At 40.8% G+C, this 13,291-nt stretch overlaps 1 pseudogene; it reads left to right on the forward strand.

Moving 5' to 3' along the window:
• Positions 1–3,765: 3,765 nt before the first annotated feature.
• Positions 3,766–4,265, forward strand: LOC138165157 (small ribosomal subunit protein uS17-like; annotated as a pseudogene).
• The last annotated feature ends 9,026 nt before the right edge of the window (positions 4,266–13,291 follow it).

Below are 13,291 nucleotides of genomic sequence, written 5' to 3' on the forward strand. Positions count from 1 at the left end.
TTTCTGCCTCAGCTAGGTAGGGTAGAAGGAGCCCTGGTTCTGGAGGCCAGTGACATTGGCTTGAATCCTGCCTCTCCTCACTTCCTGTGTGATCTCAAACAAGGACCTTTGCTTTCCTAGATGGACATTTCCTCATCTTTCAACTGAGGCGGCTGGAGCAGAGAGCACCTGACATCTCTCTGACCCTTCTTTTTATATCTATCAATGGACCTCAGCCAGACGCAGAACCTTTCAAAAAGAATTGGCTAGCCTCTAAGGAAAAGAAGCTCAAATAAAATCTTAGAAAAAGGAGCTAAATTCAAAGAATGAGAAGAAGGAATTGATGAATGAAAGAATATAGGTTCCAACCCTAAAATACTCTTTATCCAGTAAAGAGTAAGTGGTCCCAGGGTCTCAAGTCAGCCACATCAAGTGGCCAACTACCATGAAGACTTGGGGGAGCCCTCCCAGCCTGAGTGCCTACATCTGCAACCCCACAGTGGGTTGTCTACAATGTTAACTTGGAGTCCCTTCTGATTCCTCCCTTCTACTAGGAGTATGCCTGATTTCTAGTAGGGGCTTAACAAATGCCTGTTGACTGTGATTGATTGATCCAAGCTTCAGGACTTAAAGGAGTCATTACTGTTCTGCCTATCCAAGACTGTGGATTCTTGATCTGGAAAGGAGAGCACTTATTTGGGGGGACTGATCTTTCTTCACGTATTTGAAGGGCCAACACACACAAGACGGACTAGACTTTTTCTTTGTCCCCAGAGGCTAGAAGTAGCAGCAGTAAGTGGAAATTGCAGATACAGGTTATGGGCTGATGTAAGGGACAAACTTCCTGCCAACGAATCCTTTCTAACAGTAAAGTGGATTGACTTGGGACATAGTGGGTTCTCTCTCACTGGACGTCAAGTTGGATGACCGTTTATAGAGGAAATGTTTGGTTAGCAATGAGTTGGACTAGATGCAATTCAATTCAACAAGTACATGAACAACCTACTGTGTGTAAGACATTACTCTTTGTATTGGAGACACCAAAAAAAAAAAAACCAACCATTCTTTCCTTAAATAGTTTACCCCCCACTGAAGAGGGCATAGTATATATGTGAAGCATGGTGCAATGAAAGGATCTTTGGATGTACAGTCAGAGGGAGTACCTGGGTTCTAATCCTCTCTCTGCTGCTCAATAACTGTGACTGTGAGTCACTCACTTAACCTTTCCTGACTTCATTTTCTCCATCAGTAAAGTGAGGGGATTGGACTAGCTGTCCTCCAAGGCATTGTCCAGCTCTAGACCTATGACCAGAATTATAATCCCAGCTCCACATCTATGTTCCTATGATCCTAACCACCCTTGATAAGTAATTAAAGGTCAGTGGGTCAAGGGATTGTTTTCTATTGGGAACATACAGAAGGCTGGCCTGACTGACCCAGCCTTCCCCAGAATCAGGAGAATGTTCTTCCAAAGCCATTTGCAACATTCCAGGATCACCCATCTATTCCAGAATACTGAGAACACTGTGTGACCCAGAGCAAGTTTGCTTACCTCTCAGTTCTTGAGGAAACTCTAAGGCTATGTCAGTCAGTGAGTCATAAACATGTAACAGGAGCTTACTGCCTGCTAGGCTAGATGCCATGTGCAATTCAAGCATTAGTGGCCAATAAGGTGCTGACCCACAATGGTAGAGGAAATTTGCAAATGTGAGAGCTCCCTGTACTCACAAAATTAAAGATGAGTCGAAAAAAAAAGAACAAGAAACTTTGACCAACAGTAAGTGAAGAAATATTTGATCTTAGGACGCTCATATAGAAGCATAGACATACAAATACCATCACACACACCACACACACATAAACACACACTCACACATACACACACAGACACACACTCACACACATACACACACTCACAGACACACACTCACACACATACACACACTCCACACACACTCACACACACACTCAAACCTTTATACTATTTTTTGTACCCTGTGAGAAACCTTACCCATAAAACTAATTGAAAGAGACGCTTCTCCTTCGAGTCCCTAATGAGGTCTTCCTCGCCACCAAGGCCCCTTTCAGGAGCAAGTGCCATGGTTTTCAGTGCCCCCAGCTGGCTTTTGGTTTCCCAGGATGCAATGAAGCTGGTATTAGGGTTTGGGGAGATGAAACATAGGCAAGGGGCTTCATCTCAACCCCTGATGGGGAACCCTCTCCAGCAGCAGCTGAAGCCGCTAGTCTGGCAGCTTGCCTTGCCCTCCCTCTGCTGCTGAGGTGAAACAGATGGCTTTAATGAGAAAAAGACAGAGAGGAAGCCTGTTCCTCATCCTTCCTGAGGCAGCCACTCACCGCTGCTTCCTGTCCTTGGTTCTTTCTATATCTGTCTCTTTGGATTTTTTTTCTCTCTGAGCTGTTCCAGGATTAGATCTTTGACATGATAAGACTTGTGTCTGAGGCATCTTTCAATGCTACCCATATGTAAAATGGTTGGAGAGGGAGAAACAGAGACCAACAGGAAAAAAAAGAGAGAGGGGGACAGAGAGATACAGAGAGGGTCTCAGAGAGACAGAAACGAGGACAGAGACAGATACAGACATGATAGAGGCAGAGAGATGAAGTGAGAGGCAACAAGGCAGAAAGGTACAGAGAGAATTGGGGTCTTGGATTCAGGAAAGACAGGCTAAAGCTCCTCTCCTCTACTTCCCAACTGTGTGACCATAAACAACTCCATCCTTTAGCCTTCCTGGGTCTCAGTTTCCTCATCTATAAAATGTGGGTTATAATGTTTATGCTGCTTCCCACTCAGGGTTGTTTAGGGGACGGATGAGACAACACAAGGAAACATATAACACAACATGGAAAGCACTCTACCAATATAGGCTATAATGTATCATCATAAGATTTGGAGTTGGAAGGGTTCTTAGAAATCATCTAGCTCAATCTCCTAATTACAGCTGAGGAAGTTAAGAGTTGTTAAGATGTGCTTACAGCTTTTATTCTCACTTTCCTTATGGTCACTATCAACAACCCTAAGAATGTCTGCAACACAAAAAACACTGTACTAGGTACTGGTTACATGAGCATTTGATAGAGCTTTTATCGTCAAAGGCCTTACGATTGAGTTAGAGGTAGGGTATTTACAGAAAAGAATGAGAACTGCAGAATTATCAGTTGGAAAGACCTACAAGACCATCCAGTTCAATAATTCAAGGTAGAGTTGTGTGGTTGTTTGTCGTGCTTGCTGTTGTGTCATTTTTCTGTTGTGTCTGATTCCTCATGACCACATATAGGGTTTTCTTGGCAAAGAAACTAGAGTGGTTTGTCATTTCCTTCTCCATGTCATCCCATAAATGAGGCAAATAGTGTTACATGACTTGCCCAGGGTCACGTGGCTAGTATGTGTCCGAGGCTAGATTTTAACTTAGGCCTTCCTGCCTTCAGGACCAGCACTCTATGAACTATGCCACCCGGCTGCCTTAAATTATTATTTGTTAATAATTCATACTGCTATCTTAATAAATAATTATATTTTATAAAAATATTGACTGCATTATATGCTAATGTTCCTAGACTGAATTACACCAAGTCAGTTGACCCCTGTTGCTGCAGCTTGAGACACCACTGTTTATCTGGGGGCCACTATCTAATGCTGATGCAAAACCTACGGGCTATTATACAACCTCTGGGGGGCTAGTCTTTCCAATCTGAAATTTCAAAATTATTATTCTTTTCATCCATTCGTCCAAGAGAAGAGGAGCCAGAGGCGAGTGAAAGGGCGACATGGTGGACATTCAGATGGAGCACACCTACCAGAAGCAGCTGACCATCTTCTAGAACAAGAAGCAGGTGCTGCTGGAGGACACGTCCAAGGAGAAGCTGCCCCGATACTACAAGAACATTGGGCTGGGCTTCAAGACCCCCAAGGAGCCCATCGAGGGAACCTACATGGACAAGAAGTGCCCCTTCACGGGCACAGTCTCCATCAGAGGCAGGATCATGTCTAGCGTGGTGACCAAGAGGACCATCGTCATCTGTCATGACTACCTGTATTACATCCGCAAATACAACTGCTTTGAGAAGCGCCACAAGAACACCCCTGTGAACCTGTCGATCTGCTTCCGAGACGTCCAGATTGGAGACACTGTGACAGTGGGTGAGTGCAGGCTCCTCAGCAAGACTGTGAGCTTCAACGTGCTGAAGGTCACCAAGGCAGCCAACACCAAGAAGTAGTTCCAAAAGTTCTGAGCCCCCCTCCATGCCAGTGGGGGGAGGGTATGGGTGCTGGCGCTGGCATTTCTGACAAGGCCAGGCCAGGTCGCTATGCTAATAAAGGCATCCTTCCCCCCCCAAAAAAAATAAAATAAAATTCTAAATCATTGTACGACAGCATATATCACTTTATCAAATTGTACCACCAGGAGGCCGTGTTTGTTCCCTGCTCAGATCACAGGTGATGATGAGGATTCTGTCTGTTGTGGGGCTAGTTCTAGGGTCCATCCCCCTGTCTCCTCAGTGGCCACACCAAACCACGGAAGTGTATTACCGCAAAGATCATTAAAGAAAGTTTCACTGAACTGCACTAGCGTCCCACTATAGAGCAGCATGTAAGCTACCTCAGAGTAACAGTTAAGTTTTATAATTCTCTTTAATTCCTGAGAAATCAGACTAAACCATGACCTCCTGCACCTATAAGATGTAGCTCTAAAGAGCTCTTCTTTGTTTTTTTTGCTGTCTACAGCACAGTAAAAATTTTATTCAATAAAGAGTTTTGAAGAAAGAACTAAAACTAGTTGGAGACTAAATAGTTTAACCATAAGAAATTGGTGGGTCAAAGAAAAAATATCATAGAAATAAGAAATAATCTCATCAAAGAAAATGACAACAATAAGACAAAATACCAAAACTCTTCAGATACAAATAAAGAATTCCTTAGGTAGTGGCTAGGTTGTGCAGTGAATAGAGCACTGGCCCTGGACTCAGGAGGACCTGAGTTCAAATCCAACCTCAGACACTTGACACAAAAACTAGCCATGTGACCTTGGGCAAGTCACTTAACCACAATTGCCCTCCAAAAAGCAAAAAAAAAAAAAGAATTCCTTAGAGGACAACTTATATTGCTGGATACTTTCATCGGGTTGTATTTGTCCTTTGTTCTCAAAGAGGACCATGACATCAGGGAAATGATGACCTTACTTGCAGTTGACGTGGATTTGACTGAGGCAAGGCTGTGCAAGGTCACCAGTCTCACTTTCTCCTCCAGAATCATATGGTTCCAGAGGCCAGATATTTATCAAGATGACTGGAGATGACCCAGGATGCATTGGGAGAGGTGAGGTGACCTCCCTTCTCATGCTTCTCTTGCTTCTTGTATCTGAATGTCAAATTTTCTATTCAACTCTGTTTTTTTTTCATCAAGAATGCTTGAAAGTTCTCTATTTCATTGAACGACCATATTTTCCCCTGAAACATGATAGTCAGTTTTGCTGGGTAGGTGATTCTTGCTTTTAATCCCAGCTCCTTTGACCTCTGGAATATCATATTCCAGGCCCTTTGATCCCTCCATGCAGAAGCTGCCGAATCCTGTGTTCTCCTGATTGTGTTTACACAATATTCAAATTGTTTTTCCCTGGCTGCTTGTAACATTTTCTCCTTGATCTGGGAACTCTGGAACCTGGCTATAATATTCCTAGGAGATTTCTTTTTGAGATCTTTTTCAGGAGGTGATAGGTGGATTCTTTCAACATCTATTTTGCCCTCTGATTCTAAAACATCAGGGCAATTTTCCTTGAGAATTTCTTGAAGGATAATGTCTAGGTTGTTTGTTTGATCATGGCTTTCAGGTAGTCCAATAATTTTAAAATTATCTCTCCTGGATCTATTTTCCAGGTCTGTGGTTTTTCCAATGAGATATTTCACATTACCTTCTATTTTTTTTCATTTGTTTGGATCTGTTTAATAGTATCTTGATTTCTCATAAAGTCACTTGCTTCCATTTGCTCCAATCTAATTCTGAAGGAATGATTCTTTTCAGTGAGCTTTTGAGATTATTTTTCCATCTGGCAAATTTGGCTTTTTAAGGCATTCTTCTCCTCATTGGATTTTTGAGCCTCTTTTGCCATTTGAGTTAGTCTAGTTTTTAAGGTGTTATTCTCTTCAGTCAGGTTGTTGACTCCTTTTTCATGATTTTCTTGCATCATTATCATTTCTCTTCCCAATTTTTCCTTCACTTATCTTATTTGGTTTTCAAAATCTTTCTTAAGCTCCTCTATGGCCTATAACCAGTTCATATTTTTCTTGGAAACTTTTGCTGCAGAAGTTCTGACTTCATTGTTTTCCTCCTGTTCTATGCTTTGATCCTTTCTGTCCCCCAGAAAGGAATATAGAATCGGTTGCTGTACTTGCTTTGCTTCCTTTGCTTGCTCATGCTGCAACTCAATTACTTGACTTTTGAGCTTTTTGACACAATAGAACTCTGTTTCCATGGAGGAGAGCTTTGTCCCAAATTGCTGGGGTTTTCTCAGCTGCCAGACCTATTAATTGGCTGCCCTCTCTGAAACTTCCACATGCTCTGGTACCTGGTCACACACCCCAGGACCACCACCCAAGACAGCAATCCAGATCCAAGAAGATAAAACAAGAGCCATTATCCCTCAGGATGGTCACTTGGTCCCCCTACAATGTGCAGGCCAGGAGCTCTGAAATAACCGAACAGTGGCCACCATGGCACCTCAGCTGCTTCTCCCTCCAGAGTTAGATGCTGGACTGCATTCCTGGACCCCCTGTTCCCACAAAGTCCACACTAACCTCTCACCTTGTCTTTGGCATTTATGGGTCTCTAATTCTGGAAACCACCACAGCTGCTGGTGATCTACTTTCCTGAAGTCCCTCCAGCAGGGGCTGGTTGGGGAGCCCTGGGGCTAAAACCATGGGGTCACATGGGGCTGGATGATTCTCCCAGTGTGCTGTGATGGACCCTTCCTGCTATCCTTCCAAGCTACCTTCACAGGGAGATTTTTTCCTCTCTGTAACTTTATGTGTTCTGTAGCCCTAAACTTTGTTTAGAGTCATTTTTATAGGTGTTTGAGGTGTTTATGGGGGGAGCACAGGGAGTTTTCCTGCTTCTTTGCTGCCATCTTGGCTCCACCCAAAGAGCTCTTCTTTTAGAAGGGGCATTTTCCCATCCTTACTTCATGATCCTTCAGTAGTTGCAGAAAATAAGCAGAAGAAACTTTTCAGAGGTTTTGCTGTTGATATGATAGACTTGGAAAATCGCAAAGACAACCAAAACATTAGTTGAAACAATTTTAGCAAAGCAGGAAGATATAAAGTAAATCCTCACACATCATCACCATACCTATATATCTCTAACAAAATCCTATAAGAAGAGAAAGTAAGAGCTATCCCACGTAAAATAACTCTAAATTGCATAAAATACCTGGGAGTACACCTGTCAAAACAAATCCAGGACCTATATAAACAAAATTATAAAGAAGTTTTCATACAAGTAAAATGAAATTTAAGTCATTGGAGAAGTATTAATTGTCCATGGATATGTAGGGTTAATATACTAAAAATGACAATTTTGCCTAAACCAATTTATATACTCAATGTCATTCCAATTAAATTACCAAAAATTATTTTACTAAATTAGAAAAAAAATTAGCAAAGTTCATTTGGGAGAACAAAACGCCAAGAATATCAAAGAAAATGGTAAAAATGTAAAGCAAGGCAGTTAGGTGGTACCAGATCTTAAACCATATTATAAGGTTATACTTATCAAAATTATCTGGTACTGGCTAAAAACAGAAAGGTAGACATACGTGGTGGGCCAAGGCATGGAACCATGCCTTCTATGGCAGAGTTGAGAGAATGTGGGGAGCCCTGCCATCCTACGGCTGGGCTGAGAATTGGGAGTTCTGCTATCCCCTAGCAGGACTGAGAGTGCTGTGTACCCAGAAACTGGGAGTTAAAAGAGAGACAGGGGCTCCAAGAGTGGTGGAAAATAGAATCTTCTTTATTGTTCTAAGTGCAAGTCTTTTATAGGATGCTTCCTAATGGCTTTCCCCTGTGGACATTGAGCACTACAGTGTTCTTAGGCCAAGGGCAAAAGTGCAACGCTAATCTGGAGGATCCAACCCTCACACCTGCATGCTTGAACTCTTTTTGGGGGGATTGGGAACTGATCCAGGCCTGGCAGCAAGCCCTTTACCTGAGGGGGCTTATTCAGCCATCAGGGTTAGAGTCTCACTGGCCCATGGTACTCAGCAGACATATAATTTATAGCAGCAAATACATACACATACACCTTGTATTTGACAAGTGTAAAGATACTAAATTTTGGGATAAGAATTCACTATTTGGTAAAAATTGTTGGTAAAACTGAAAATCAGTCTGGCAGAAATTGGGCATAGACTATTATTTAATCTCACACCTGTATCCAGGATTTTTAGAACTCCTTGAGGATGCTCAGGTTGCTTAGTTTGAAAGGAAATGTCCATAGGCTAAAAACACACATGACAGATCCCAGAGATAATCTGGATGTTTGGGAGCACATGTTTATGTGATTGCCACTCACTACCTTAGAGATCTGGGGTTAGATCTCCTCTGCTGAGACACAGCAGCAGAAGAAGCAGCTCTGATCTCTAAGATGTCCTTTCTGGGACATATCTAACTGACTCAACCACATTACAAAGGCAGAGGAACTCTATAAAGTCAGTATTTTTAGCATTATATTATGCATGCTGCTATTTTAATAAAGAATTATATTTTTAAAGGAAAAAATATAAACTTTACTTTTACATGAATTTTGGTTAGCCATGACAGGGAAAGCCTAGTGTCTAGTCACTTCTCCTATGTCGCCATAACTCAAATATTTCCTCTGTCCTTCTGTCTGACAGAGGAGGAGAAGGAAGGAGGAGATTCAAGGAGAATCTTTGCATCCTTTTGCCTCCTGAAATACCTTCTCATTCAATGCAATAAACATTTGTGTGCATTTTGGTTGTTAGGTTGTTTCTGATTCTTTGTGACCCCATTTGAGATTTTCTTGGCAGAGATATTGAAGTGATTCACCATTTCCTTTTCCCATTTTACAGAGGAGGAAACTGAGGCACACAGTGTTAAATGAATTGCCCAGGGTCACACAGCTAGAAAGTGTCTGAGACTCAGATCTTCCTGACTCCAAATCTGGTGTTCTCATGCCAGGCACAGTGCTAAGCACTAAGAATATAATTAATAAAATTAATAAAAAGATCATCCCTGTCCTTAAGGAACTTACAATCTAATAGGAGTGGCCAGGAATAGGGCGGGGGAGTGGGGATGAGGGAGAACATCACACAAAAGGATGTAGGAGAGCAGGTTGGGAAGAGATCAAAAGGTCCCTGGTCCAGAAGCATCTTGTTCCATGGAGCTGTAACCAGGCAGAGGAGCAGGTACAGAGAAGAGTGAGCTAAAGTCCAGTTTTGGCCTCTAGAAAAGAAGGCATTGGGAGCAGTGTGGAGCTCTGCCTTCTAGCTCTCCATTCAGAGACTAGAGGTTGAAGGAGATGGTCTCAATCAAAGCTTGAGTCAGCAGCTTGGTGAGAGTAGCAGTGATGAGCTTAACTGGAGAGGGGTTATCTTCTGCTAAGTTGAAACAAGCACATGGCGGCATTTAAAGATGTTCATTGACTTAGAAGTGAAGAAGGCGTGGCCTGAAGAAGAACGGAACAATGATTACAACAACGAAAATAAAATGACGCCAAAATACAAAAACCTCTGCACAGCAAGGCACAACATTGATGCCAAGTGTTTAAAGTTTAAATTCATTTTCCTCTTCATTGTTACCAATATATAAATACAAAAATGGGAAATGACCATGAACTACAAATGCTGCAGTCTCTGTTAGATGATTTTGTTTGACTATTTTTAGAGAGTACTTTTGTGGGTAGAGGTGGTGCTTATTGGGAAAGGTCTATTGTGTGTAAATAATGTGCATCTTTGGAAAATATATTTTTGAATGTTTGTTGAATTTTGTTGAAGGCATAAAAGTAAAAATAATATATTAAAAAAAAACCTTTCTACCTCCAAGGAAAGGGTTTTTTGTTTGTTTGTTTGTTTTATATCTATGGCAGGGAAGAATTGAATAGTCAGTTTACTAATTAGGATTCTGTATTTATTTCTATCAAGATTCAGTATTGATTGTTTTAACTAATTTATTCATCTTACTTAAACTTAATAGTACACATTAGTGGGAGATTGGGAGTTACCTTAGAGAGCTGGATTTGGATCCAGCTGTTCCTAATATTTGATAGCCTAGTGACATTGGGCAAGTCGCTTGATTTCTCTCAGCTTCCTCATGTGGAAAATGAAGACAATAATAGTTCACTGGTAGTTGTGAGGAAAGCATATCATAGGTCTAGAGTTGAAAGGGTTCTCTGAGGCTATCTAGTCCAATACTGCCATTTGATGTTTAAAGAAACTGAGGTTTCTGCCTTCTATAGGTTAAGTTGCAGTGACTTACCTAAAGACATACAATTATTAAGAATGAAGGTTTGAATCCAAATCCCAATTCTAAATTCAGTACTCACTCTACTATACCTCCCTTAAATATCTGCTATTATTATTGTAGTTGATAACATATTCCATCCCCCAATTAGTTTCTACTTGAAAATGGGTGAAAGGTTGTTAATTTGCCTATGAATGTGTGATCTGGATGGTTGTTCTTCCTACTCAGTTGGCTCCAAATATAGCAAAAAGTAGACACAGGGACAGTGTTGAACAAGATTTATTCATGCTTCTATTGCTTCAGATGATGACCAAGGGGCAGAAGCATATGCCAAGGAAGGCAGAAGGTGCTAGAATTTTGACTGTTTCTATGGAGATCACTGACCCTAGGGATATCATGGCACTGTCGTCCATTCATATGTGTGTAGTGTACCTCCTGCCTCTCTCTTACCTTCACCAAGTCATTGAGGACTAAGGACAAGAAAGAGGAATGTCCCTCATTACTGAGCCTCTCATAGAATACAAAGTTCAATCCTACCCAGCCTCTCGACTCTCTTCTCCTACTAATATTTCACCCCATCTCTCAATCACATCCTTTGCACCAATGGGACATGAAGCAAAACAGGTCACTGTTTTACCCCCATTAGCAAATGGGCAAATGTTTTTTGTTTGTTTCAAGGAAAGAATTTCACCTTATAAATGACAATATATTTTGATTTCTTTATGTCTTATATTTCATAGCAGGGACCTAGAATCAGTCAATATCCATGGACTGGGTGGAACCTAAAATGAATCCAATTATGTCCCTAGCACCTACCTTGGGCTTACTTCTGGGTCTTGAGAATAAAAAAAAATTGACATGGCAAGGTATTAAGTTATATTAACATACTTTACAGTAGATAATGAAGGCAACCTGGGGTGAAAAGACTGTGGTATGCTAGATAAAACACCAGATTTAGAGTCTAAGGAAAGGAAATCTCTTCTCTATTTTGCTACTCATAATAAAAACTAAATTTTATTTATTATTTTGTCCTTGCACCTTCAGCCCCTAGGAAAATATCTGGGGTGTACAAAATTAATAGATATTTATTGAATAAATAAGTCATTTTATGTCTCTCATCTTCGAAATGTGAGGGCTGGGGCAGCCAGGTGGTGCAGTGGATAAAGTGCCAGACCTGAATTCAAATCCGGACTTAGATACTTAATAGCTGTGTGATACTCAGCAAGACACTTAACCATGTTTTGACTTGGTTTTCTCATCTGCAAAATGAGGATAATACGGCATCTACCTCTTATGGTTGTCGTAAGGATCAAATGAGATAATATCCATAAAGCATTTAGGACAGTGCCTGGCATACAGCTAGCTCTTATTAGAGGTGACTCTCAGGTCTTTCTCCTCCTTGAAGTTATCATCTGAACAGGCTACCAGATAAGGAAATTTCTAACTTGTCCTAATGCCAGATCCTTGACCACAACAGATGCAATGTAAAACTGAGTGGCTTTCAAAGGGGAGAAATAGGAATTCTAAGACAAGATGGGGCAAAAGAGAGAAAAGCCATTGGCTCCTTTGTGATCGAGCCAGCAAACCTTGGATCAGATTCAGAAGAGGTGTTTGATCTTCCTCCGAAAACTAGGAGAACAAAGTCCCAGCTAACTTCGTGAGTCTTCACTCTGCCTTATCAGTTTCCTGGTGACAACTCCCCTCAGGAGACATTATTCCTGTTACACAATAAATTAATTTATGTCTCACACCAGTTAGTCCCTGTTGGTGCCTTGTGTGGCATCCGCTAACTCTAGTTCATTTTCCTCTCCCTGGTTGATGATGCAACAGCTGAGTATGTGTGTTACAGTGACTTGTTGCCTTCACCACTGGACACAATTTGGCATGAAATGAGTCTGGCTTATTCTTCCATTAGTGACAGAGCATGAATACTTTAGAGACTGACTGTAGGAGAGATATAGAATGATATCTCTGAATTCATGGATTCTTATAGCTAGCAGTGAGAAATAGCTGTGAAAAAACTATCATTCTTATCACCTGTTTCTGAAATTATCCAAGTTCATATCAATAACCCATTGTCTTGCTTACTCAAATTATCCCCAATAAAATCATGCAAACACTGAAATTTAACTCCTCTGGGAAATATAGACCAAAATAATAATAATAGTAATAATCAACTTAGATAATCCTTAAAGCTCCTCTCTCCTATTTACATTTTTAAAAAAATCAATTTTCTAATTCTGTAGCCAAAGCATTTGTGATGTTTGGTTTAATGCAAATACAGTTTGCATACCAGTCTAACCCAGCATGTACTACCCAAGAATAAATCATGCCTAACAGACCTCATTTCCTTTATTTTTCGACAAGTTATTAGACTGATTATTGATGAAACTGAATTTTTTTTTAAATAAAAATGAAATTGACTAAATGTCTTAACAGGCATTTAAAAAATGACTGGTTGTTGAGATTTGAAATCAGCTATCTGTATGCAGTCAAGTTATTTACTTTTCTAGCAAAGATCAAAATTAACCCCAAATTAGAAGGAAGACTAATGATAAGAAGAATATGCATTATACAATTAGAAAAGCTCAAAGTTGACCTATTTAGGCAATTTACCAATACTTAAAAAATGAGAAGGGACAAAGGAAACAACCTCAACAAAGGAAACCACCAGTTTCTACAGAACTTAAACTGGCAAATATTTGCCACAATGAAGAGGTCAAAAGAGCCCAGAAACTACCTTAACCCAAAAATGTTGAATCTGCTTGCAAAGTGTAGAATCACAGCAGCCAAGCAAAGCAGTACATGGAGGCTACATTCAATT

Source organism: Petaurus breviceps, unplaced genomic scaffold, assembly GCF_028583685.1.
Source record: "Petaurus breviceps papuanus isolate PSGF00001 unplaced genomic scaffold, PetGlider_PUasm1.0 208, whole genome shotgun sequence".
Taxonomy (NCBI): Eukaryota; Metazoa; Chordata; class Mammalia; order Diprotodontia; family Petauridae; genus Petaurus; species Petaurus breviceps.